At 44.7% G+C, this 27,115-nt stretch overlaps 2 long non-coding RNA genes across 2 annotated transcripts in view; one reads left to right on the top strand and one right to left on the bottom strand.

The window, feature by feature from the left end:
• Window positions 1-9,859: 9,859 nt before the first annotated feature.
• On the bottom strand, window positions 9,860-12,280 carry LOC102407390. The gene is made up of 3 exons (XR_328754.4): window positions 12,202-12,280; window positions 11,543-12,041; window positions 9,860-10,761 (listed from the first exon to the last, which is right to left on the bottom strand). It is a non-coding gene; the product is annotated as an uncharacterized LOC102407390 (long non-coding RNA).
• Window positions 11,726-27,115, top strand: part of LOC112587806 — a 103,337-nt gene continuing 87,947 nt past the window's right edge. The window contains exon 1 of the long non-coding RNA XR_003112259.3: window positions 11,726-11,851. This is a non-coding gene — a long non-coding RNA (uncharacterized LOC112587806). The remainder of the gene's footprint in view (window positions 11,852-27,115) is intronic.

The following is a 27,115-nucleotide window of genomic DNA, read 5'->3' as shown; positions in this document are numbered from 1 at the left end:
AGCCATGGGTGTACATGTGTCCCCCCATCCCAGCCCCCCTCCCACCTCCCTCCCCATCCCATCCCTCTGCGTTGTCCCAGTGCACCAGCTTTGAGTGCCCTTTTTCATGCATCAAACTTGGACTGGTCATCTATTTCACATATGGGAATATACATGTTTCCATGCTATATCTCTCAAATCATCCCACCTTCGCCTTCTCCCACAGAGTCCAGCTTTATACCAGTCACTATTTATTGAACACTTGTCAAATATCAGACATTCTGCCAAGCCACTCTCATGTACTATCTCACTTAATAGATTCTACCAGGTCATTATCCCCTGTTTTACAAATTGAGGCTTGGAGAAGTTACACTTATGTACAATTACACAGCCAGTAAGTGCCAGAACTCTGATTTAAACCCAGGTCTGTGCTTGTCTAGCCCAACCTAGTCATGTCTAAGAAAGTCAGTCATGTCTAAGTCAGTCATGTCTAAGAAAATGAATTTCTACTGGCCTTTGCTGAATAGTAAAACTTGTCTTACTCTTAAATGTCCATATCCAGAAGGTACTGAAGCTGCTTAGATATTTTGTTAATTATAGTAACCTAAGATAAATCACTTTTCCAAACAGGAGATGTAAAATAGTGAAGGGGACTGATGGCATGATATCTAATGTTATTCCTTTGTTTTGAAATGTTTTACCTCCAAGGTTAGGGCTTCCCGGGTGGCGTTAGTGGTAAAGAATCCACCTGCCAGTGCAGGAGATGCAAGAGACAGCAGTTCTGGGTTCATGGGTGGGGAAGATCCCCTGGAGTAGGAAATAGCACCCCACTCCAACATTCTTGCCTGAAAAATTCCACAGGCAGAGGAGTCTGGTGGGCTACAGTCCACGGAGCCATCAAGAGTCGGATGCAACTGAGCCCATACACAAAACCCTCCTAGATCGAGGACTGAGGTCGTCTCTTTCATGCCTCATTTTATCCTCAAGTTCTTACGTATAGCTAAGTTAGCTAAGTCACTTTAGTCGTGTCCGACTCTGTGCGACCCCATAGACGGCAGCCCACCATGCTCCCCGGTCCCTGGGATTCTCCAGGCAAGAACGCTGGAGTGGGTTGCCATTTCCTTCTCCAATTCTTACGTATAGCAGTCACTCAATAAATGCTGGAGAACATAATGCTTTGAGGAAAATCTTGAGATTGGTGGTCAGCTTCTTGAAACTTTAGGTAGCTAGCACAATAAACAGCTGTTTTAGGACAGGTAAAAATGACTTGAAAGAATAACCATTAAAAAACAAAAAACACATCTACCTCACCCTTGTCATTGTGTAGCAGTGTATCAATTCCAGAGGGGACAGGTAGCCAGTCTGAGTCTCCTACCTAAATCTCTGGGCTGACTTGCCTGCTGTTTCATTGAGGCTACAGAAGCCATTCACACTCAGCCTAGAAACTTGGGATTTGTCTTCCCCTTCAAGCTCCACATGCAGCCATGGTTAGGCTCTATCATTGAAGTATCTCTCAAATCTGTCGAATTTCTGTGTCCATATGTAAAATGTATTTGGAACACAGACACATCCTTTAAGTATTATGAAAATGAGTCACTCAGTCATGTCTGACTCTTTGTGACCCCATATACTTGTATCGGGCCAGGCTCCTGTGTCCATGGAATTCTCCAGGCCAGAATACTGGAGTAGGTAGCTATTCCCTCCTCCAGGGGAATTTTCCCAACTCAGGGATCGAACCCAGGTCTCCCACATCACAGGCAGATTCTTTACCATCTGAGCCACCAGGGAACCCCTTAAGTATTGTATGTAGCTGCTTTTGCCTTGTTTATGCAGACTTGAGTAGTTGTAACAGAGACCTTGTGGTCAACAAAGCCAAAAAGATTTGCTATCTGGCCTTTTATAGAAAAGGTTTGCTGACCTCTGTGTCAAAGGCACATAGGGATAGACTCAGAGCTGTTCCCCCTCAGAGTTCAGCCGCTCCTTCTCCAGTCTTTCCCTCCTTACCACCTGCTTCAGAGCAAGATGTGGCCCCGGGCTTGCGAAACCCCACGTTACAGATCCTCACTCTCTGTCTCCTCTAGTAACTTGGTCATCAATGATGCTGCTTTTTCTTTATCCTTGCTTTTTCTTGCCTCCCACTCTATGCTCCAGAAATATCAGATGGCTTAAAGTTTCCCCTAAACATGTATTTTTATATTTCCTGCCTTTCCTTGATACTCTTATATTAAAAAAAATTATTTATTTATTTGGCTGTACTGGCTTTTAGTTGAGGGACGCAAGAGCTTTAGTTCCGGCTTGGGGGGAATCTATTAATAGTTCCCTGCCCAGGGATCAAACCCAGGCCCTTGCACTGGGAGCACGGAGTCTTAGCCACTAGACCACCAGGGAAGTTTCTCCTTGATAATCAATACCCAAGATTCCCCCTTTCCATCCTGCCAGTTATTAATCCTCCCCCACTCCACAAACTCATATACATCTGCCTAGGGATTTTGTGGGACCCAGAGCAGCTAAAACAAAACTCTAGGAAATCTTTTTCAATTCTACCCTCTCTTACATTTAATCACTGGCCCTCTGCACATTCAGACTCTTCACATACTTGCTCTAGTAAATATCATGTTACGTCCTAGTGAATAGAGCGACTAGCCTTCCCCACATTTCATTCATTAGCTGACTCAGGCGCATGTGCCAGGCAGTGTGCGAGGTGCCATGATTGAGTCAGACATGGTCCTTGATTTGTCTGGCTGGGTAGACAGTTATTAAACATGAAAACAAGTACATAATAATACGTTGTGAGAAATGTCATGGAGGGAAAACAGGGTGCTTTGAGGAGCATTATCTGGCAGGCATGTAAGAGACATTCAAACAGTTGGTTGGATTGGGCTGAGTAGAAAAAGAGGAGCTAAAAGAGACAGGCTGGCCAAACCTTTTCCTTTCAAATGAGGATCTCAGGCACAGAGATGTTACACGGCTTTCCCAAAGTCACACAGCCCCTAGCCGTCAATATAGCCACATGCAGCCCATTCATTAAATTCGTTTGGGCCATTCCAAGTCTGGTGGTCTTTATGTTATCCTGTTTACCTTATTGTCCAATGAGTATTCTTATCAGCAGTCATCAAGTGCCTGTGTGAGAACTGTATATGTGTGTTTTAATAACTCACCTGAATTTGATCCCAGTTAATCAGGTATATTGATTAATTAATGAAAGGTGGCCCAAAACAGGGACAATAATAATTTCCGAAGACTTCAAAGCATTTACCAAGCTATCCTACATTCCCACAGCCTTTTCTTCCTCCCATATTGCCATAGCCCTCCTGGAAGCTGATGTGGGTATATTTTGTCATAGTATTTTTCCAGAGATGGTGCTGGAGAGAGAATAGGATAGCCCCAGAAGCTCATTCCCCCAGACCTCAGGTGGCTGGAAGATGCTGTTCCTATCAGAAGGCCTTCCTCTGACTCTCCCATGTGATGACAGTTTCCGTGGGGTCAGGTGGACATGGACTGATCAGCAGCTGATACTGAGATGCAACTAGATTGAGGCAACCAAAGCGGTTTTGAGCAACACCAGGTGAGCAGGCAGTGAAATGCAAGGCTGCAGAGATGCAGGACCTTGGTCTACTTAAAAAAATCTCTCTTGCAGTACACCCGCTATGTTCATAATAGTGTACAGTGTGGGGGCAAAAGCGTGCATCTGGGGGCTGGGATTGAATTCTGGGTTCTTTATTCTGAATGGGGTGACTTGGGCAACTCAGCTTCTGTGGGTCTGTTTCCTCAAATGCTGATTAGAAATACTAAGGGCTGGTGTGAGGGTTAAATGACTTCAAGCATGTAAAGAGATTAGCCCAGGGTGAAGGCCCAGTGGCAAAACCAGATCCATAGAGTATGATGCTCTCCCCTGCGCTGCTGCTGCTGCTGCTGCTAAGTCGCTTCAGTCGTGTCTGACTCTGTGAGACCCCATAGACGGCAGCCCACCAGGTGCCCCCATCCCTGGGATTCTCCAAGCAAGAATACTGGAGTGTGTTGCCATTTCCTTCTCTAATGCATGAAAGTGAAAAGTGAAAGTGAAGTCGCTCAGTCATGTCTGACTCTTAGCGACCCCATGGACTGCAGCCTACCAGGCTCCTCCATCCATAGGATTCTCCAGGCGAAAGTACTGAAGTGGGGTGCCATCGCCTTCTCCACTGCCCTTGGCACTGTCCTGTATTAACATACTTAATCCTTACAAAGCCCCTCAGAAATAAGTACCAATCCCCTCATTTTACTAGATGAGGAAACTGAAGCACAGAGAGCTTAATCACTGTGTCCAGGACACACAATCAGTAAGCATCAAAGCTGGGATTTAAACCCAGATGGACTGGCTCCGGCAACCATGCTCATCAGTGCTACACTAAACAGCCTCTCAATAAAGATGGGTTAGGGTTTGTTTTTACATTGACTATTCCTCCTTTTTCCTTTAAATTGCCAATTCCTTCTGTTCAAATATTCTATGATTACCTTATTATCTGAGCTGAAAATTTGAAATCTATGTTCAAAGAAAGGCTTCTGTGCTGCAGAAGGTAAGACATTTAGAGGAGAGAGGCAGTTTTGAAGGTATGGTTTAAAGACTGCAAAGATGGAATTTCTAAAACATTTGTGGTACCTCAAGGGGACATCACGATAGAATATTTGCAATCAATTTTATTGTTGTTTAGTCCCTAAGTCGAGCTGACTTGCAATGCCATGGACTGTAGCCTGCCAGACTCCTCTGTCCATGGACTTCTCCAGGCAAGAATACTGGAGTGGGTTGCCATTTCCTTCTCCAGGGGATCTTCCAGACCCAGGGATTGAACCCATGTCTCCTGCATTGACAGGTGGATTCTTTACCACTGAGCCACCAGGGAAGCCATTGAAATCAGTATTATCCTGAAAAAGTCAGCATAGTAGATGAAGATATTCTTTTCTTTGCCCTTTAAATTCTTTTAAAAATAGACTGTGTGAGATTCACAGCCTGCATGTGGAGACCTCTCGGAACATGAGTGATTGGTAGACTTCGAGGTAGGGTAGGGCCCCACCTGCCTCCCCCTCCTCCCCTCGGGAGTCAGGGCCCTCTCTCAGCACTCTTGTGGGCCCATTCATCCTACCAGGAGTTCTCGGTCCTTCACTGCTCCTCCCTTCTCAACTTCCAAAGCAGACAGAGTCTTTATTCATGGTATCCAAATGGTTCTCAACTCCATGGAAACACACGAATCCAAGATAATTTTTAAAGAATTTTAGTGCTTTTATTATTTTTTGTATTCCAAGATTTTCTGTAACCCAGGATTCTGCTGCTGCTGCTGCTGCTGCTAAGTCGCTTCAGTCGTGTCCGACTCTGTACGACCCCATAGACGGCAGCCCACCAGGCTCCCCCGTCCCTGGGATTCTCCAGGCAAGAACACTGGAGTGGGTTGCCATTTCCTTCTCCAATGCATGAAAGTGAAAGTGAAGTCTCTCAGTCGTGTCCGACTCTTCGTGACCCCATGGACTGCAGCCTACCAGGCTCCTCCGTCCATGGGATTTTCCAGGCAAGAGTACTGGAGTGGGGTGCCATCACCTTCTCTGAACCCAGGATTCTGGTCCTGTCCAAGCTTTAGTCTTAGTAGATACAGGAAATGAGGGGCAGGTGGTGTGAGACATTCTGGGATAGTTTTGGAGTGGAGGGAGAAGGAACTAGTGTCCTTGGTTGTCTCTGGGGAGGAAAGTCATGGCTGGAGGAGAGGATGAGAGAGGATGATGCAGTCCTTTGTACCTTTTGAATTTGTACTTATGTGAATATATTACCGATTCCAAAAGAAATGGAGAAAAATGAAGAAACAAAGGTGTACCCCTCTTCCTCGGTGAGCAGGGTAAGTGGTGAAAGGCACTCATGTTGGAATGATAATCTGCCCAAGTAGATTGGGGGGGAGGGGCAGTTGTGATGGACTAGCTCACACACAGCCCCTTTTATGAGCCACATGACAGCCCTACCCCAAATCACTCTTCCTTATCTCTACCAAAGGAAGTACAGCATATAAATTTAAAGCACAGGCTCAGCTCCACCACTGCCAGCTGTGTGACCTTGGTCCTCTTAAATCTCTTTGTGACTCAGTTTCCTCATTTGTAAAGTGGGAACTAATAGTGGGAGTTAGGAGATTAGCCTACTAGGCTCCTCTGTCCCTGGGGATCTCCAGGCAAGAACACTAGAGTAGGTTGCCAAGCCCTCCTCCAGGGGATCTTCCCAACCCAGGGATCGAACCCAGCTCTCCCACATTGCAGGCAGATTCTTTACCGTCTGAGCCATCAGGGAAGCCCTGAATAAGACCTGGTATATAACAAATTGTCAAACACCCATTGTTACTACAGGCAGTCCTTGCTTTGCATAGCCCCAGTATGTACAAACTTGTTATCACATTTTAAGAAACACTAGTCCCCTAGTAACACAGATCATATTTCAGTTACCATTGTATATTAAATATAACTGCATAAAGTACAAATTTGCTGCTAGCTCTTCAGTCCACAAATCACTACGTAAACAACAGATACACACCACGATCAGGGAATGACTAGTTGTGCCACTTATTTTAAAGCCTAGTGGGTATTGATAACTACACACCTGTATTGGGTTCATGCACAGACAGAAAAGCACTTGGTTATTTGGCTTCCTTGTCTTCCAGTGATAAACCCACATGCCATTTTACAGATGGTTAATCAAAAAAGAGGACTGTCCAACAAAGATGTAAGTGCAGCAAATAAATGAAAAGTGATAAGACTGGAAGTAGAACTGTGTGTGACCAAAAGATCTGAAAAATGGCAACATCAGAGCAAAGATACAAGATCTAAATGGATAGTCATGATGCAAATTGTATTGAAAAAGTCCAGTGAATATAAATACAGGCTCAAGTCCCTTCAACATCTTGTCATTTAAATTGCACTAGGAACAGAAAGCTGGTCATAGTTGAAATGGAGCATTTACTTCTGCTTTGGATTCTGTGCAGTATGGCAGTAACTTTTACTCCACTGTGCAAATAACCTTGCAGGATTTGAATCTAATGTAAATGAAGGTAGAAAAAAAAAATAGGTGGCCACAGGAATGTTGACACGGCTGCCATTACTGAGACTCTAGATGTATGGACAGAGGAATTTGGTGAAGGTGGATTTGTTGGTATAAATAAGGAAAGTGGTTGTGACAAAAAGGAGGAGGATGTCCCAGAAAAAGTGACATTGAAAAACATCTGACATTACAGAAAACCTTAGAGTGATTTCACAGCATTGAAAGTTCAGTGGATAAATGTTGAAAAGATCCAAAGGACCATGAAAATTCACTAAGGCATGTAAATGATGCTTGCCCTGTATTGTGAATTATGTGACGAGAAAAAGAAGGCAACACTGTTCAAACTACTCTTGATAAGTTTTTTTTTTAAACCAAGAAATAGAATACACTCTCAAAATTCCTAATGTTTTAAATAACAATGTATTATATAAATAATAGAGTTACTATTTTTTCCCTCTACCTTTATAACTGACAGTAAGAGGGTTTTAATTTTGACAACAAATTTAAAGGTCATGGAACAATCCTCATTTTTCTCTTTGACTATTTAGGTCCGTTTGAATGGTGTCAGCTTGCATGGTTATGTTTATGGTCCTGTGCTGCTGTGCAAAGCAAGATTACCTTTACTTCCTCCTGGAAAAGTACAGAATAGCATTTTTTGGTTGCTGTTTTACATTGTGGTAAAATACACATAAATTAACCATTTTAATGTTTTTAAGTACTCAGATTAGTTACATGAAGTACTTTCACAATGTTGAACAGCCATTATCTCCAGAATATTTCCATCATCACAGACTGAAGCTCTGCACCCATTAATAAGTAATGCCCCCTTCTGCCCCTCCCCCTGCCTCTGGTAACCACCTTTCTTTCTGTCTCTATGGATTTGCCTATTCTAGATGAGCTTATATAAGTGGGCTCATACAAGGACAAATCCTTTTGTGTCTGTTTTATTTCACTTAGCATAATGTCTTCAAGGTCGATCCATGCTGTGGCATGTGTCAGCATTTCATTCCTTTTTATCATCTAATAATATTCCACCGTACAAACATGCCACATTTTGTTTATCCACACATTTGTTGATGGACACCTGGGTTGCTTCCACCTTCTGAACATTGAGAATAATGCTGTTACAATCATGGGTGTCCAATAAGAGACTTTGAAGAGTAGTTATCTCTGAATAGTAGGACTTGGGCTTACTTTTCATTTCAGACCCTTCGGTACTATTTGATTAAAAAAAAAAAAAACTATGAGAACATGATATATTTATAGTAAATAGATCAATAACATATAATACTGTGGAATTTGGAAAATCCTACCACGTGGGAGTGGGTTAAATGTATACAGTGTGTGTGAAGGCACCAAGCTTGCTGCTGGAACATAGAGGTAGGTACCTGGTAGCTGCTACTTACATTGGAGTTAGAATTGGATGCTTCTCTCTGGGCAGAGGGTATGGGGTGCCCTAGACTTGCAGAAGGGTGGAACTCAAAGGGCTATGCTAGAATTTGCTTTGGTGACCCATTTGGAGGTGGTTACCTATGTTTTGGTCCCTTCCCAAGAAACCCAAGGTCTGTTACTGCTGCATAGTCATTCCAGCTTTCCTTTTGTGCCCCCATCTGGGCTTGTCCTCCTCAACCATGAATACCAGGTCTCAGGCAGCATACCATTCTTAAATCCCCTCTAAGAAAGTCCGTGTTCTTAGACATTTCTCCAAACAAGACAGATGGCCAAGAGGCACATGAAAAGATATTCAACATCACTAATAGAGAAATGCCAATCAAAACTACAATGAGGGGATTCTCTGGTGGCTCAGTGGATAAGAATCTGCCTGCCAATGCAGGGACGGGAGTTCAATCCCTGGTCTTGAAAGATTCTACATGCCATGGAGTAAATAAGCCTGCATGCTACAACCACTGAGCCCATGCTCTAGAGCCCAGGAGCCAAAACTACTGAGCCCATATGTTGCAGCTTCTGAAGCTTTTGTGCCTAGAGCCTATGCTCCACAACAAGAGAAGCCACTGCAATGAGAAGCCCATGGACCACAAAGGAACGATAGTCCCCACTGCCTGCAACTAGAGAGAGCACACACACAGCGATGAAGACTCAGTGTCGTATCTCCCTCCCAAAAGAAAATCATGTCTAAACAAAGCGTTTTAAAAAACTACAATGAAATATCACCTCATATCAGTCAAACTGGCTATCATCAAAAAATCTACACACAGTAAATGCTGGAGAGTGTGTGGAGAGAAGGGAACCCTCCTACACTGTTGGTAGGAATGTAAATTGGTACAGCCACTATGGAGAACAGTATGGAGATCCCTTAAAAAACTACAAATAGAGCCATCATGTGACCCTACAATTCCACCCCTGGGTACATATCTGGAGAAAAACATGGTCTGAAAGGATACATGCACTCCAGTGTTCATTGCAGCACCATTTACAATAGCCAAGGAATGGAAGCAACCTAAATGTCCATCAACAGAAGAATGGATAGGGAAGATGTGGTACATATATACAATGGAATATTACTCAGCCATAAAAAAGAATGAAATAATGCCATTTGCAGTAATGATGAACCTAGAGATTGTCACACTGAGTGAAGTAAGTCAGAGAAAGAGAAATATCATATGATATCCCTTATATGCAGAATCTGAAAATAAATGATACAAATGAACTTGACACAACAGAAATAGACTCACAGACTTAGAGAATGAATTTATTGTTACAGGGGCGGGGGGTGGAGGGAAGGGATAGTTAGGGAGTTCGGGATGGACATGTACACACTGCTATATTTAAAATGGATAGCCAACAAGGACCTACTGTATAGCACAGGAAATTCTGCTCAATGTCATGTGGCAGCCTGGATAGGAGGGGAGTTTGGGGAAGAATGGATACATGTATATGTATGGCTGAGTCCCTTTGCTGTCCACCTGAAACTATCACAACATTGTTAATCAGCTATATTACAATGTAAGATAAAAGTTAGAATGATAATAACAGTAATAAAGAAAGTCCCTGTTCCGCCTCCTATGCCCTCAAGGCCCTGATATGGTTGTTAGTCATTACAAGTTCACGCATTCTCTACTGGCCATATAGTTGCTCTGTAAATATAAAAACAAAGTGTTTTTTAAGGACAGTAATTCTGTACAAAACCATTGGCACTTCTTTTCCAGTGTCCATTGCAGACACTGCTAATTGATTGGAAACATCCCGCTGAGACCAGAAAAGGCCTGAGAATCTTTCTGAAACAAAATCTAATGTCAATAACTTGGAGTTGGCACTTGCAATAATACCTGTTTGCCAACCCTGTGACTCAAGGAATGACCTTCTTGGTCTAGATGTCAGGTGTTGGGACAGGGGTGTAGAAGGGAGATTTGAGAGCCATGGTTTGCAGCACATCTGAGCTCATGCCATGGAGCGAGGATCACACCTGGATAGCTCAAGCACCTGCCATCCTCTCCGATTTAAAGATTAGGTGACCTTGTGAAAACTGAGCTAAAATGTTGGCCTCAAGCTGGCTACACTTAGTCTGTTTCCTGACACCACTGGTTATGTCCTGAGATGTGGACTGTGTCGTGGCCTCTCCACACCTTCCATGCACACTCTGTGGAGGAGCAGGAAGGCTCATAGCCCAAGGTACAGTCAGGAACAGGTTGGGGGCCCTGGGCCATGCTGGTCAGTGCTCTTCCTGCTTCTTTTGGCCCTCCTTGTGAATTAATAAGGTCCCCAGGTCTTGCAGATCCCATCTTGGAGGGAGGCAGACACAATTTTGTATAAGAAAAAGAAACAAGAAATAGGGAAATCAAATCGTCTGCTATCGTCACAGTGGAGCATGTCTACAATGAATCTGGCTACACCCTTCATAGATCAAGCCATAGCCACTGAGCACTACAGATGGAGACATTAGCACCCTACCACTGGCTATTGTGAAATTTGTTTTTTTTGTATCTTTGAGATCCTGGGGCTAGACATGCATCTTCCACAAGGTTTTGCTTCGGGAAACCTTGTTTATCCAGATGCTTATCTACACGTGTGACAAAAGTAGCAAGGGAAAGTTTTCCAGGTACCAGGCTCTGTGTTAAATGTTTTATAAACATTACCTGACTTAATTCTTACAACAACCCTAAAGGTAGGGACTTCTGTCATCATTTTATAGATGAGGAAATGGAGGTTTAGAGAAGTTAAGACGTTTATCCTGGTCAACCCCTGGGAGAAGAAGCAGAGCATGGATTTGAAACTATATGACTAACTCCAGATCCCTAGCCTTTAACTACCAGGCCATGTGAAAAAAATGACTTTCTCCTGTACAGCTTTTAAGGATAACTGTGTGAACGTGATGGGCAGCTGTGTGGTGGGTTACACTGGGAAAATATTCCCCTCCACTAAAACTAGGCACTGCCTTCCGGGTCCCCTCCCATCTCTTCCCTTCTCTCCTCCATCCTTTCCCCATCCCTCCCCCACTTCCCTGCCCTCTCTCTGTCCGTCTCCAGGTTAAACCCCCTTCTCCTTCCTCTCCCTTAAACCCACCAGGCCATGTGAGTGGGAGTCCTCAACTCGGCTCAGCTGTCCAGGCAAACCCAGCAGCGGATGGGCCTCCTGGTCCTTCTTACCAACGTCTTTCGTCCTCCAGGTGCTGACGGCAGCCCTGAGGTTCAGGGGCCCTGCCTCCCACTCCAGGGCAGCCTGCTGACGCCCATGGTTCCCAGCTGCCTGTTGGCCGGCCTAGAAGCGGTGGCCCCACTCTGTGATTCTGGGTCTTGGCTGGAAGTTTCAGAAGCACACGCAGCAGTGACTTCCTCCTTGCGGTGGCGACTGGATCAGCAACTGCCAGGACAGGTTCGATTTTACCTTCCTTGTCTCCAGTCTCTTCGTCATCTCCTCTGAGCTGAGAGCTTGGACGAGGGCCTCCCAGACCAGCCCCTACAAGTAATCTGAGCCTTTTGGCTTTTGGCTCCTTTCACTTTTCCAGTCAGAAGCTGCTTCCCTTGGTTCCGCAGCTTTCCTGTCAGCAGGCCTGCGGGACTGTCTGTATCGGGGGAAAGAGACTGTTTAGGGTGGGGAAACCAACAAGAACTTAACCTTAGTGACTGTTCCACGGGCCCATGGAGCTCCCCGTTTATCAGATCAGAAGGTTTGGAAAGTGCTTTGCTGTAACTTTTGTGCTGGCCCCAAAGATGTGAACTCACCAGAGATGTGATGGCTGGTTCCCATTGCGATCTGACTGCACCCACAGGGCTCCGGCTGCTCCCAGGGCTGGGGGAGGGGCCGGAAGTCTGGCTTCCTGAGAGTTAGGAAGGACTCTGAGAAGTTGGCAGGGAGACGCTGTCTGAGTCACATCTTGAGAGAATTTGAGAGAAGAAGTGCTTTTCTAAAACTTCTCCACATGGAAAATTAGGCTTGGCGTTCAACAGGAAATGGGGGACAGGGGATGGTGGGGGGTGTGCTTTTTCAGGGGTGGCCTCAGTGACAGGCGACATCTAAATCTTACAGTGAAGACAGTCAGGATCATGGAAGGTGTCCCACGTTCTGGTGGTGAGAGCTGAAGACCAGATAAAGCTATTTGGATGGTGTTAGGGCTTGGAGCTTCCACGTCTACATTGACTCCTGCCCCTGGAAGCGAGGCTGTGGACAAGCTGGTGGGTGGGTGGCGGGGGTAGCTGGAGAACCCTGCTTTGCAGTAGTTCTGGAACCCTGGACTGGAATCAGAGAATTGCTGTCCTTGGGCGCTGGGAAGTGAGCCTACAAAGAGGAGATCATAAATAGGTGATGTGCTTTCCTGAGAGCTGGAGAAAGCCCACCTTTACCTTTACCTGCTGAGGAAGGAAGTCCTGGTTAAGAGGTGGGAAAGGCCTTGGGGTTACCCACTCAGAAGCACAGCTCAACTGGAGAGAAGAGGAAAGCCCTGATTGGTTGGTGCTGACTTTAGAGGATTGCGGGGGAACTGAGAAAGTTCAGTGGAGACAGGCAGGTGCAACAGGCGTGTGAGAGCAGTGAGACCACCCTTGCTGAGCCTGCCCAGCGGCTCCTACTGCTGCAGCTGTGCTTGGGAGTGAAGTGTCGAGCTGCCTGTTTCAGGAGCCCTGTATCTCTCATCACCATTTCCTGCAAAGCAGTCTTTCACGAATGACCGTGGGACACACTCACAACCCCTTCTTCAAGCTCACAAGGTAGAGACCCTCTCCTGAGGCCAAACTCCCTGGGAAGTGGTGAAGACAGGATTCATGCCTAGGCCCAGAGCCCAGGTTTTTACCATGGACGCTAGGGGACCTCTCATACACAGGGACCCTGAAGGAATATGGCAGGACCTGTGCTCTGCGTGGGGCTACACATTTTCTTAGGAGACAGAAATCACCAAGACTTTTGTTGTGGCAGCAGCAGAAAGGACCAATGGAGGAGGTGTCCTTTGCTCCTTGCATTTATGTGTGTCTGGAGAGGAGCAGTAGCAAGAGGCTGCTGGGCTTGTCGTAGGCACTCAAGGGAAGAGTGCCTGCCCTGGATTTCACACCATCTAGCCTGAAACATCTGGAAATACTTAGTCATAAGCTCTCCTGGTACCTGCACGCCACAGAGAAGTGGCATTTGGGACGTGGCTCTTAGGACATATTCCTTCGTCTCAGTGCATTTACGTTGTGTAAGCATCTGAGGTCCCTCCCAAGGGTTCGGAGACTTGAAGTTACCTCCTGCTCCCAAGTGGATTGTGGGGCTTCCCTGGTGGCTCATATGGTTAAGAATCTGCCTGAAATGCAGGAGGCCCAGGTTCCCTCCCTGGTTCGGGAAGCTCCCCTGGAGGAGGAAATGGCAACCTACTCCAGTGTGCTTGGAGAATTCCATGGACAGAGGAGCCTGGTGGGCTACAGTCTATACAGTTCAGGGTCGCAAAGAGCCGGACACGACTGAAGGACTAACACTTTGGTTTTCTCAGTGTAATGTTGGAGAATCAGGATGAGGTGACTCAGAAGGCCCCGAGCATTATCATAACGGAGAGGGAAAGACCCAGGTTGCTTCTGACAGCCAGAGAAATACCTGTTTTAGGGCAGAAGTGAGGGATAGGATCTTGATAATATTGAGGAAAGCATGACATTTTGTCTAATACCGAGAGAGGACCCAGCGGAACAGATTTGCATTGATGTTCTACATGGGTTCCTCTGGTGATTCATGGGCCAGCCACAGAAAAACGTGTGAGGTTTTCAAAAGTATTTCCTACAGCAAATTCAGTTCCACATTGAAAGGTGCCCAAGAACGAGCATTTGAACAGCAGAGCTGCAGCAGTATATGCTTTACTAGGTGAAAGGCTTCCCAATTAAAAAAAAAAACTTAAAAAAATTTTTTATTGGAGTCTAGTTGCCTTACAATGTTGTGTTAGTCTCTTCTGTGTGGAAAGGGGAATCAACTATACATACACATATATCCCCTCTTTTTTTGATTTCCTTCCCATTTAGGTCAGCACAGAGCACTAAAATAGCGTTCCCTGTTCTATGCATTATTTTATTCATTCGTTAGTTATCTATTTTTGGCTGCACTGGGTCTTCGTTGTTGCACATGGACTTCCTCTAGCCGCGGCGAACAGGGGCTACTCTTGATTGCAGTACACAAGCTTCTCATTGTGGTGGATTCTCCTGTTGCAGAGCGTGGGTTCCAGGGCAGTCCAGCTTCAGTAGCTGTGGCTCCTGGGCTCAACAGTCATGGAGCACAGGCTTAGTTGTTCTTCATCATGTGGAATCTTCCCAGACCAGGGATCAAACCCGTGTACAGTGGATAATTTTTAAAAATTGATTTTACAAATCAGGGTAAGCAGGCAAGGAGACCCCTAAGGGCATGTGGTCTTTCCAAAATGGCTTGCAGGGCAAAAAGTTTGAAAGCCTCTATCAGGAGGAACAGGTTCAGTTTCCGAGGTCTCCTTATTTGGGATCCCAGCAAGCCCTGTTTCTAGTGAGAGACTAATTGCCCTCTTTCCTTTTGCAGGGGTGGAGAGAAACACCGCTGTCAGGCCTGTGGGCTGGAGAAGGGAGAGATCACTACCCCTGAGTCATAAATATCTGCATCCTTTCTTTTAACAATGGTGTATCTATATCCACGTAGAAAAAAAAGACTTGGGGAAAACACCAAATGTGCATGGTGGTTCACTGTAGGTGATTTGAATTTTTTTTTTAATGCTTAAATTTTTTTTTTCTGAATTCCCGTAGAGAATATGTGTTTGTTTAATAAGGAGAGGAAAAAACCCACATAACTACCTCTCTCAGGTAGAAAAATAACAAACATTTATAGAACACTCTGATTTGTAAAGTCCTTCTCACATACATTCTAATTTAATCCTCTCAACAGCACTCTCTGATGACGATTTCTATTTCAGCTTCAGAACACAAGCCTCAGGAGGTTTAAAAACTTTCTCAAGGACACATACAAGCCAGAGTGGAACCTGGCCTTCTTAATATAGGTTCCCTCATCTCTTAGGAGTCCAGAATTTTGGGATGAGAGGATTGAAAGGCTGCAGAGGGAAATGCTAACCTCATGGGAGGTGAAGATTGGCGGCTGCTCTTTGGAGAACTGGGGCCATCATTCTTCTGGTTTCATTTGGTGATGATTTCTGAGCTGAGTAGAAAACATGCCTTCACGGTATTGGTCCTCTGGAGCTCCGAGCAGCTGGGTTTTGCTCTGCCCAGCTCACCACTCTAGTTGGAGACATTTAGGGAACTGCTCCCTGCAGTCTCCCATGGCCGCATACTTTCCTCCTTTCCTGGGCCCAAGGCAGGGCTTCTTCCTTGTGTTGGACAAAGTGAGAGGCACAAGATCCAGGGTTGGCCAGCCTCTTTACACCCTAGTCCTGGGCTCCTCTAGGAGCCTGGAGGTGCCCTCTGATGGAGTAGAGGCTTCCAGGCTGAGGCAGGGAGTTTAGAGATGAAGACAGGGAGGTGGAGGGTGAGGCAGATTCTCTTTCAGAGCTGGAAAGAGGGAAGGTAAACTGCAACCATTGGCAGAGCCATCAGAGGGTGCTCAGGGAACACTGCAGCTGGCAGTCTTCCTTCTCTGTTGGGTGTCAGCCTCGCTGGGGTGAGAGGCTGGTGTATCCCCGCTCATCAGTGTGGACCAGCTGGAAAAATTCTCAAGTCCAGTTGATTGGGAAGAAAGATGAGAAGGCCTGTTTTTTCGAGAGATAAAAGAAGTGGTGTGTTGGAGTCAGCTCCTTCCAGCTTTCAAGAGGCCAGTTGTTCTGTTTTCAAGAATCTTGTGAATCATCATGTTGATAACAGCTTGAAATTGGTCTTGGGGGAGTATTTCCACCATGAAAATGGACAAACACTACAAATCAGAGTTTCTCCCTGCCAGAGAATTGGTTTACCTGCATTCCCCTGCATTGGGGTACCGTTCACCTCATGGTTTTGGGCTTGCTTTGTCCTTTTAAGGGAGATAGTGACAGTGATGTCTGACTCTGAGCTTCTCTCTGTGATGTTACAATGGGACATGGGGTCACCCTTGACCTTGGCTTTCCTTTTCCTATACCTAAATCACAGAGGGAAGGCTTGGCTGGAAAGGGACCTCCTGTGTCCTCTATTCCTAGTCTCTCTAGGCCACATGGCAGCTAGCACAGTGCCTGAGGCAAAGTACATGCTCTGGAAACATTTGTTCAAGGGGTCCAAGGAAGTCACAATCACCTGTTAGAATTTCACAATTTTCCTGGCTGTGGTCAGTAGAGGGCACTATAGGACTAATGATGTTTGACCTATAGCTTCTGATTCTCTTTAAACGAAAAATCATTAATTTGAAAGAAACAGAAAGGGGCCCAACTGATTGGGTGAATTTTAACTTCAATTTTGAAAAAAAATTGCAGTGATCAAGTGATAGATAATAGTGAACATTGCTCTGGTACTTTACAGTTTACAAAAAGCACCTGGCCTACACCCTCTTGTATAATTCTCACGGACAACCCTGTGATGCAGGTGGAAGCATCACAGTGTAGTGGATACATGTGTGGGCTCTGAAGTCAGCGTCTGGGCTTCACATTCTGACTGTGTTGCTTATGGACTCTCTGACTTTGGACAGGTCATGAAGTTTTCCTGTGCTTGGGGATAACTCTGGGGCTTGACTTGGTGTGAAAATCAAGGTCGGTGTGAAACGGGAGGAGACTTATAAAGCACTTAGGCTGTTTTGCAGGTAATAAGTGGTTTATTACCTATTGATTTGCTTAGTAACTCATTTTTCTTAAGGAACTCACAGCTAACTTCAGCCCAGTGCTCTCCAGGCCTCATGATCTGAACCTGAGTGCTCAAAATCAAGGAGGTTTCCTGTCTTGAGCAGTTTAACCCTGGCACCATAAGCTCAAAAGACTTCAGGGCCAACAGGTGTAATAAGATAGAAACAATGGGGATTTCAGCCCTGATTGATGCAGGAATAGTATAACAGTATAATGCAGAATGAGTATAACCAGATCCTCTGAATTTTCAAGAGAAGCAAGGACTCCAGATTTTTATGTGCAGTATCCCAATTGATAAATCTTGTCAACTAATGTTGTTGTTCAGTTGCTAAGTTGTGTCTGACTCTTTGTGACCCCATGGACTGCAGCTTGCCAGGATTCCCTGTCCTTTACTATCTCTCAAAGTTTGCTCAGACTCATGTCCGTTGAGTCGATGATGCCATCCGATGGACATGAATTAAGTTTTTTTTTTTTTTAACTTTACAATATTGTATTGGTTTTCCCATATATCAAAATGAATCTGCCACAGGTGTACATGTGTTCCCCATCCTGAACCCTCCTCCCTTCTCCCTCCCCATACCATCCCTCTGAGTAGTCCCAGTGCACCAGCCCCAAGCATCCAGTATCGTGCATCGAACCTGGACTGGCGACTCATTTCATATATGATATTATACATATTTCAATGCCATTCTCCCAAATCATCCCACCCTCTTCCTCTCCCACAGAGTCCAAAAGAATTAAGTTTTATAAAAAGCAACACAAAACAAAACACTGTGGGAACCAAGTCAAACATGTTTGTAGGCTGCATCCACCTGTACTTCCAGTTAGCCATCACCGGATAAGCCTGAAGGTAGTGGCTGAGGGGGGTGGGCTGGGGTGGTTGTGGCGCATGCTCCTGGGGGAAGCAAGGGTAATCCCATGATCAATCCTTTGGAGAACCTTGTCAAAAGCCAGTGTATTTCGCGTAATTGATTATTTTCTCCCTTGGGCTGAGTTAAGTAGCAGCCTTTGCTCTTTCTATAAAGAATCAATTCCTCGCTTAAGTAGTGTTGAAAGTTAGAATGACTAGAATCTATCTGCAGCCCTGCAGTGTGACTCCTGGCAAGTTTCAGACTCCCACTCACCTCCAATACAGGCAATGCAGCAGTTTCCTTTAAGATCAGCAGTGGCTGTTGTCTTCCTTCTATTCAGAAACTTGCTCAGAGAAGGAGGCTTCACTTTTTGAGTGTCAGGTCAACAGCCCCCTTCAATGGTCTACATTTGATCTGCCCCACTCCTAACTTTGAATTATTCTTTTCATTGCTTGCTTGTTTCTTAACACTTGAGAATCTTTGGAAACGTGCATACCTGTGGTATAGCCCGTACAGTGAGTCAAAGCAGGCACAAGAGGCATGTCATTTTGGGTCCTTTGAGAAACAGACACCAGGATGGAATGAAGTATGCAATAGATGAATTGGGGAGGACACCTTTTTTTTAAACAAACAAACATTGATTTATTTATTTTGCTGTGCTGGATCTTAGTTGCAGCATGTGGGATCTAGTTCCCTGACCAGGGAGTGAGCGTGGACTGCCTGCATTGGGAGCATGGAGTCTTAACCACTGGACCATCAGGGAAGTCCTGGCAGGACACATTTGAAGAATAAAGGGCAGGGGAGCAGAGGTTGGTGAGAAGAGCCTTCAGGCAACAAGGCAGGCCTGAGACTTGCCGAAGGAGAGAGGACAGGAAAGAGGATTTGGGTAGAAAGAACCTTAGGCTGGAGCTCAGCTCCAAGAAAGTCTTGGCCAGGCTGATCGGAAGCCCAAGAGCCGAGGCGTTTCCTGACCAGGCTGTGCTCCTCTTGCTGTTCTCTGGATAAAAGAATTATGTGCAGTCTCTTCTTTCTGCCTTGAATGTCTGGAACTGGAATTGTCCTCCTATGACTCTAAAGATGGTGGAACAGAAATGAAGAAAGAGGCTGAGTTCCTGATGATATTACTGAACTGTTGCTTGGTGATGTCATTTATGCCTATTCTGGGCTACTTACTAGATGAGAAAAATAAACCTATCTCCAGATTTCTCATATGAGAAAAACAAACCACACTTCCTTGAAGGCTCTATTAGCTGAGTTTTATGTTATTACAGCCAGAACACCAAAACATCAGAAGAACTTGGTGTGACAGAGAGCCCAGATGTTGATGATGTCATCTGGCTCCATGAGGACAGCTGTGCCTGAAGCTAGCTCAATGCCCGGAACTTTTTGATATAGAGACAGTAAGTTCTCATTTTGCTTCAACAGTTTAGGTTGGATTTTCTGTTGCCTGAAATGAAAAGACTCCTCATATAACTATTGACAGATAGCCAAGTAGACCAGTAGAGTTTTCCAGCTCCTCTCAGTCTCTCCTCTATAGTTTTTGGTGAGAGAGTGAGAACGTTAAAGGAAGGAGAGAAGGAAAGAATGACACACAGTAGTAAGGCTTGAGCTAGTCTGACAGAAGACTGGTATGCCTTTATAGTTCCATGTCCAGAACTTGCTAGCTTCCCTAGGGGTCCTAGCTTCCCTCCTCAGGGTTTTTGTTCCTGACTGGTAAAGGTTTACCCTTGACACCTTGCAAGCACCCTGACTACCGTGAGTACTGAGACTCAGTTTCCCATTCCAAGCAACCCAGCGCCGCATTTCTGGGGTCCTTCATTCTCCATGATTCTTCCTTAGACGTAGCATGACCCATGCCTATTAACCCAGCTCCTTAACCAGTCTGGCTGTCTCCCAGGTTTCCCTTGGTCTAAGGGCCATAACCCCCTGGTACTTACTGGTCTCCAGGACTTTCATCACTTCTGAGAAGGGACCATTTAGTCCAATCTTGGTGTGGACCAGCATTAATAGGCAATTGCCACAGGGAGATAATACAGGAAGAAAAATGGCTAAAAATACACAGTGAATCACAGAAAATTACATCTCTTAAACCCTACAGTGTATTCCTATTGCCATAGCAACCCCCGGCTAGTAAAGACAGAGCTGATTTATTGCTGGCTTTCCCCTGCACTCAATTCTGCCAGAAGCACCTCCAGCCTGTGGTGGGAGTCCCAGTGAGGAGAGAGATGGGGACATCACTGATCCGGTGTTTTCTCCCCTCCATCCCTTCCAGTGTATTTCTGTAATGAAGGAACCTGAGTTGCTTCCATTGCAACCCAGATTGTCTCCCAGTGCCTTTTGTGAGATGAAGGTGACTGTTTCTAACCTCTGACAAAATATCCTGCATCTTGCCAACACGAATCCCCGTGGCAGCAGAGGGCTGACTTCCTGGAGGAGTCAGTATGGATGGGCACGTGAGGAGGCTGTTGGTACAAGGCTGGTCTGAATGGAGGAGGGGAGGAGTCTGCCTCGTTCCTTCTCTTTTCCTTTCCTTCACCTCTCCATCTGGCATTCTCTTTCCCCCACTTCCCTGCCCCTTCTGTCTCCTCTGCTATTTCCTCAGTAGGTCCACTGTGACATGGACTGCCTGGGAGATGGGAGGAGTCAAGCCTTGACTTAAAATATGAGTCTGGTACAGAGAGAGACAATTCAATGCACTTTAACAAACATTTTGTTATTCCATTGGCACTCTAAAATTCATTGGTTCATAATGTTTATTTTGTCATAATGTTAAAAACGAGATTCCTGATTGATATTGAAATTTTCATAGTTTGGAGGAATATTCTGGACAAGTTCTGGAATATCCTCTCTCAAAAATAGCCCTGCCTGGACATGTCAAAAAGACAAAGGAGAGAGCTGGAAGTCTCTCCCACTGGCCAAATTGCCATTTGACAACCTTCGTAGTAGTAATTGGTTCAGGCAAGAGCTATCAATGGAGGTATAAGCCAGTGGGTAAAAATTTGATGAAAAGCAGTATTTTTATACAATCTCAAAGTTCCTTCTCATAAAATATGTATTGATTTCAAAAAGAAATACAGTAACTTTGCCGTGGAGAGGCTTGACAGTCCCCACCTGAAACAAACAGTCCAAGTTAGCATCACAAGGGACAAATCAGTATCGTGCCTCTCCGGATGTGATGCGCTAAGAAGGGCACAGTATCACCTCCATGGTACTCCTGCCAAAACTGCGCAGCCTGAATCTAATTGTGAAAGAACATCAGAAGGTCTAAAAGTAAGGGCAGTCTATTCAATAAGCGGCTTTTATCCTTCAAAAATGTCAATGTCATGAAAGACAAAAACTGACGAACTAACCTAATTGGAAAAAACTTGCAGAGACCTGACAACAGGAGATCTTGGATTGGATTCTGGATCAAATACTTTTTTGTTTATTGCTGTAAAGAACATTGCTAGGAAAACTGATGAAGTTTGGAACAGATGTGTAGGTTAGGTACTAGTATTGTATCAAAATAATTTCCTGATTTTGATTATGTATTGATGTCATAAAAGAAAGTGTCCATTTTCTCCCCTGGGAATCTCACACTCAAGTCTTTAGAGATAAAAGGGCATCATATCTGTAACTTACTTTCAACCAGTTCAGGAAAAAAGTATGTAAGATAAATGGATAGATGATAGAAAACGATAAGCAAATGAGATGGTTTACAGGAATTCCCTGCATTTTTCTGTAAAAAGGACTTTTCTATAAGTCTGAAATGATTTCAAAATAAAGATTAAAAAATAGCCCATCTTCAGACCGCAAGTCCTTTTAAGTAATTTTCCTCCCATTCTCCTTGCCCCCGTTTCCCCCACTGATAGTGCTTAGTCCTCACAGCTCCTGCACAAAGCAGGAGAATTTTGCCGTAATGAGGGAGTGTGAGGAGGGTGTGTACGTACGTGCCTGTGTGTGACTGAGGAAAAGGCAACATCTCCCTCAGGGTGTCACCGGAGGCCAAACATGAAGCCAGGAGAAAGTCATTTTTTCAATGCCCAGACCAGGCTAGGGAATAAAGTCAAAGGCCCCTTGATGACTTCTTTCAGATTTCTGAGGGAAGGGAGGGTGTGGCCTGGGCGGGATGTTCTGACCTAGCTCAGTGAGAGCTGACAGCCAGCCTATGATGTTAGAAAGCCCGGAAATGAATCCTCGTTCTTTCTCTCTCTCTTTCATGCCTCCCCACCCCTCCCATCTCTTTCCTCTTATTTCATAGAATCTTTCCAAACACTCTGATAACGGGTAAAGGGGCCCTTTCTATGAGGGACAGAACATCTCTCCACAAAAGGGGGCACTTTCTTGCCCTGAGGCCATGGAAGGAAGCTCAGTGTGTAGAAACCTGCTAGCTTCAGGCTTAGAAGGTGGCAAGGTGGACGGGAGGACCACGTGAGGCCTTGTGGTCCATCTTCCTACGTTTGGTCCAGCCCATCCAGAGCTTGTATCCAGGGCCAAAACCTGGCATACAAGTCCCAAAGCACATACCCCAGTGTCTACACGATGGTCACGATGTGGAAAGACACCAAAGGAAGGTCATCCATGGGCTGCATTGACATTCACTCCCCTGCTTTCTCTAATAGCCATTTACGTTAATTTACTCATCTCAATACTGTGAGCGGCAGCGGAGCAGAAAGTGGTTCTGCTATTTCTAAATGATCCTGATCAAATGAAATAATGTCTTGATTTCTTCCCAGAGGTCCAGGGACAATAACTAGAGAATCTAAAGCCTAAGGAATGGGTGGGGTAGAGATGGAAGTGGGTAGAGAGGAAGTAGGGTAGATGGTAGAGATAGATGCCCCTGGAAGTGGGCATCTGTCCGTCTCCTAGCTCTTAGAACACTGCCCTGTGGTGGGAGGGAGGCACAGGGAAGGGGAAAAAATGGAGTCATTTTAAGTTCTGAAAAGATGATATTTGTCTCAATCTACCATCAGCCAGATATGAGTTATACAAATCAAATAGGCACAAGGCTTCAGGCTGGACTGTGAAAAAGAAACTTTAAATATTAAAGAGCTGGTCAGCTCTAATCTGATCCATTTAGAGTGAAAAGTAAAGACACTATGTGTAAGACCTTTTTAAAGAGGCCACAGTCTGTATGTTTCTGCAGAGAAGCTAGACCTCCATGGCTGGGCCCAAGATTGTGCATAGATTATAGACGATCCAACTTCTTGCCATTGTGTGGCCCATTTGTTCACATACTAACCTCAAATGGCTGGCTTTGTTTCAGAGTTACTGTACACCAAGTAGCAGCATTTTTTATCAATCAAGTGGGGATCAGGCAATAAATGACTTGATATAAAATTTAGACCAGCACTAGACAGACCTATAAGAAACTGTAAAACTAACTCTGAGATGGAGGTGGGAGTGACCAAGAAACTCCCTGTTCCATCCCAATAAATGTTATGGGGAGAGCCAGGCTCCTTCTATCTGGTTGATTCGCTTGGACCTCTAGGACCGAATGACCTGAAGGGAATTTTAGTTTTTTTCAAGGCTCCCATATGGAAAAATATTATTTAAAAAATATTATTATTGTTACATAGGAAATTCATTATTTTCATGGGACAACTTATACCTTCTTTGATTTTGCTAATCTAAGGAAGCGTATCTACACTTTCAGAACCAGTATTTGTAATTTCAACAAGGAAGTTTCTCACTAAGATCTCAGAACTCACATTACTATATTTAAGGAATGAATAACTATACTTAAGGAATGAGCAGGGATCTGCAAAAGCAGAAGCAGGTGCCTTGCTGGAGTCCAGGGACAAGTAAGCTCCACAGCAGAGGGAGGAGCTGGGTGAGAAATCCAAGACCCAGAGATTGTGCTGGAGAAGGCTGGAGAAGGCTCCAGCACTGTGGGTGGCGCTGTGGGTCAGGATGAGTGTGTTGTCTCTTGAGTGTGAGTTCTGCCAGGGATTTCATTTCCCACAGTCCACCCTGGTAATAGTCTCTTTGGTTTATTGCTCAGAACTGGGGCAAACTCTTCTTTTAAAGTTAAAAAAAATAGTAACTTTTATTTATTTGACTACACTGAGTCTTAGTTGTAATTCACAGACTCTTTAGTTGCTGCATGAAAATGCTTAGTAGGATCTAGCTCCCTGATCAGGGATCAAACCCAGGCCCCCTGCACTGGAAGTGCAGAGTCTTAGCCCCTGAACCACCAGGGAAGTCTCCCTGGGACAAACTCTTTTAGCCTCTTGAGTCTGCACTTGGGACTTGGCAATTTGCAACATCATAATGGTCCATTTTTTCTTCCTGACAGATAAACCCTATAACCTTTTGTTTTCATCATGTTTACTATGGTAGGTTAAAGATGGATGCAAATTCTTTGCTTCTTCTCTCATCAAGAGTAGAGTCTGTGTCCTCTTTTAATCTAGACTGAGCCTAAGACTGGCTTTGACAAATAGAGTGCCCTCGAAATGTAAGAAGTCTGGCTTCCCTGAGACTTCCATGCTGTTAGGAAGCCCAAGCTAACCATGGGGAGAGAGAGAGGCCATGGGGTAAAGTGCTGAGGTGCTGCTCATGTGAGTGATTGTTTTAGCCCTACCTGCCCGGTCACCAAGTAAAGGAAGCCAGATGAGTGACTCCAGCCAATGGCATATAGAGCAGGACAACCACCTAACAGAGCCCTGTTAGCTGACTTAGAGTACCATAAGCGAATAAGATGGTCGATTTAAGCCAGTAATTTTTGGGGTGATTTATTATCTAGTTAGTTAACTAAAACATATACAATCAAAGCGAATGGAATTAGTGACCAATCCACCATTACCACATGGAAACAACAGATCCCAGATGGATAAATCTTTATGTCATTCAAATAAAAAATTCCACTGAGCTGGGAGCGAAGCCCAGAAAAACTCCAGGATTCCAGCTGTGGTCTACGTGATGTCAGATAGGAATAACATTTTTCTGAGAACAGCTCTTTTTTTCTTATAGTCCCTCTTCTATACTGGGTCCCATGTTTTCTACCCTGTTTGACTGTTATAGCTCCCTACTGTAGCCCCATTATCCAGGGGTACATTCATTTTACTTTTAAATGTCTCCAGAGAATACCATAATAGTAACATTTGTAAATAATCTAGCTGTCCAACAGTAGGGGACCACAAAAGTAATTTATGGTATATTCATATAATTAAAAGCATGAATTTATTAAAATTGATGCTATATAAAGGTATCATAAGCATAGAGAGGTGTTCCCAGTATATATTATGAACCAATTTGATCTCACTTGAAAATCTTATGTACTGTATTTATATATGCCTGGAAAAGGACGTGAAGATTTGCAACAAGATTGAGTAGGATATGGGGACCTTATGCTTCTATTTGAGATTCCTGAATAAGTGTGTATATAGCTTTTCTAATGTGATAAAACAGTAAAAGAAGTTTTATTTAGGAGGTGGAAGTAGTGATAGGATGGTAGGAAGTCTGCCAGGTCCCTAAGCGAAATGGAATTGGGTTGCAATGATGTTGTGGCTTAGACTGAAATAACTGTGTTTTTAAGGGATACCCACCCAGGATTTGCCTTCTTGCACACAGAAGCTGCTTCAGGCAGCCTGCCCACAACATGACCCCTATTAATAGCAGCCAGAAATCTGGACTTATGCAGATTCTCAAGTGAAATAAGAATCAGAGTTAGCATCATGGTTATTGAGTGGTCTTGCCAAAACTTTATCATCAAATACTATTTATTAAAGGGCTTTCCAGTTGGTAAAGAATATACCTGTAATGCAGGAGACCCAGGTTCGATCCCTGGGTCAGGAAGATCCCCTGGCAAAGAGCATGGCAAGCCACTCCAGTATTCTTGCCTGGAGAATCCCAAGGACAGAGGATCTTGGCAGGCTACAGTCCATAGGGTCCCAAAGAGTCGGAAACGACCGGAACAGTTGAGCATGCATTCATGCACTATTTATTAAACGCTGTCCTGCTTTAATGAACCAAGAAGTAGGATTCTGTTTCCCTTTATCATTCACCATTGTGTTTCCCAGCAAGAGGAGGGTTCCTTTCCTGCAATGGCCAGCACCTTCATTTCCCTGAAGTCATATTACTAGGCAGAGTTTTCCAGGGAAAGAAACTGCTGATTCAACCACATGCCACCAAGCAAATGTTTGGTTGCTCTTTGTGACTTCTTGTCTGGCTCTCATTTCTTTTCCCTACGTCCTACCAGAAAATACAAGAGTATATCTGTGCGCGGTGGACATGTGTTGTCCAGAGTCTCCTTCTCCCTTCTGTTAGAAACAGCACCCTGCTTTGCTTCTAAGGAACCACCTCCATCCGTTGTTTATGTGGTTGGGGGTGGAATAACCTCATCACCTGGCATATGACCCATGTTTGGCCAATTAGCATATTCTGTTCTCCTGGCAGGAGACTTAAGAGATGTGGGTTCAGTTCCTAGGTCGGGAAGATCCCCTGGAGGAGGAAATGGCAATCCACTCTAGTATTCTTGCTGGGAGAATCCCCTGGACAGAGGAGCCTGGAGGGCTACAGTCCATAGGGTCGCAAAGGACATGACTGAGTGACTGAGAATGCACACATATTCTCCTGGCCACAGGCAAAAGGGCCACCAACAAGTATGGGACATGAGTCAGGCCCCAGAGACTCAATTCTGGGACTTTTGCTGGAACTTTCAAGAAATGGGTGGACGGTTTCTACTTGGGTTGTGGAGTTGATAGATTGCAAGTCCAGAAAGCTTGTGGCTGTCTTTGTCACAGGCTCAAAGGAAAAGCCTACCTGAGAGTAAAGGTAACACAGAGGAAAGCAGAGCTAAGAGAAAGAAAGAATCAGATTTTTGAAAATGTCATCCTTTGGAAACCAGAGCCAGCTACTCCAGAACTTTTTAGTTGTGAAAGCTAGGAAAATCCTTTTTCTCCCCACTTAAGACAGTTTGAGTTGGACTTCATTCATAAGAAAGGTGGGAGAAGGTGGCATCTGAGTGAAACCTATAAGGTTGGGTAGAATCATAACTTTTTATTTTTGCAGTATTTTACAGCTTTTGCAGCATATTCACACATAATTGCATTTGAACCTCACGATGATCTTATGAAGTTG

Source organism: Bubalus bubalis, chromosome 11 (assembly GCF_019923935.1).
Source record: "Bubalus bubalis isolate 160015118507 breed Murrah chromosome 11, NDDB_SH_1, whole genome shotgun sequence".
Lineage (NCBI taxonomy): Eukaryota > Metazoa > Chordata > Mammalia > Artiodactyla > Bovidae > Bubalus > Bubalus bubalis.
Note: the sequence above shows the minus strand (reverse complement) of the source record. Positions and strands in the feature narration are given on the sequence as shown.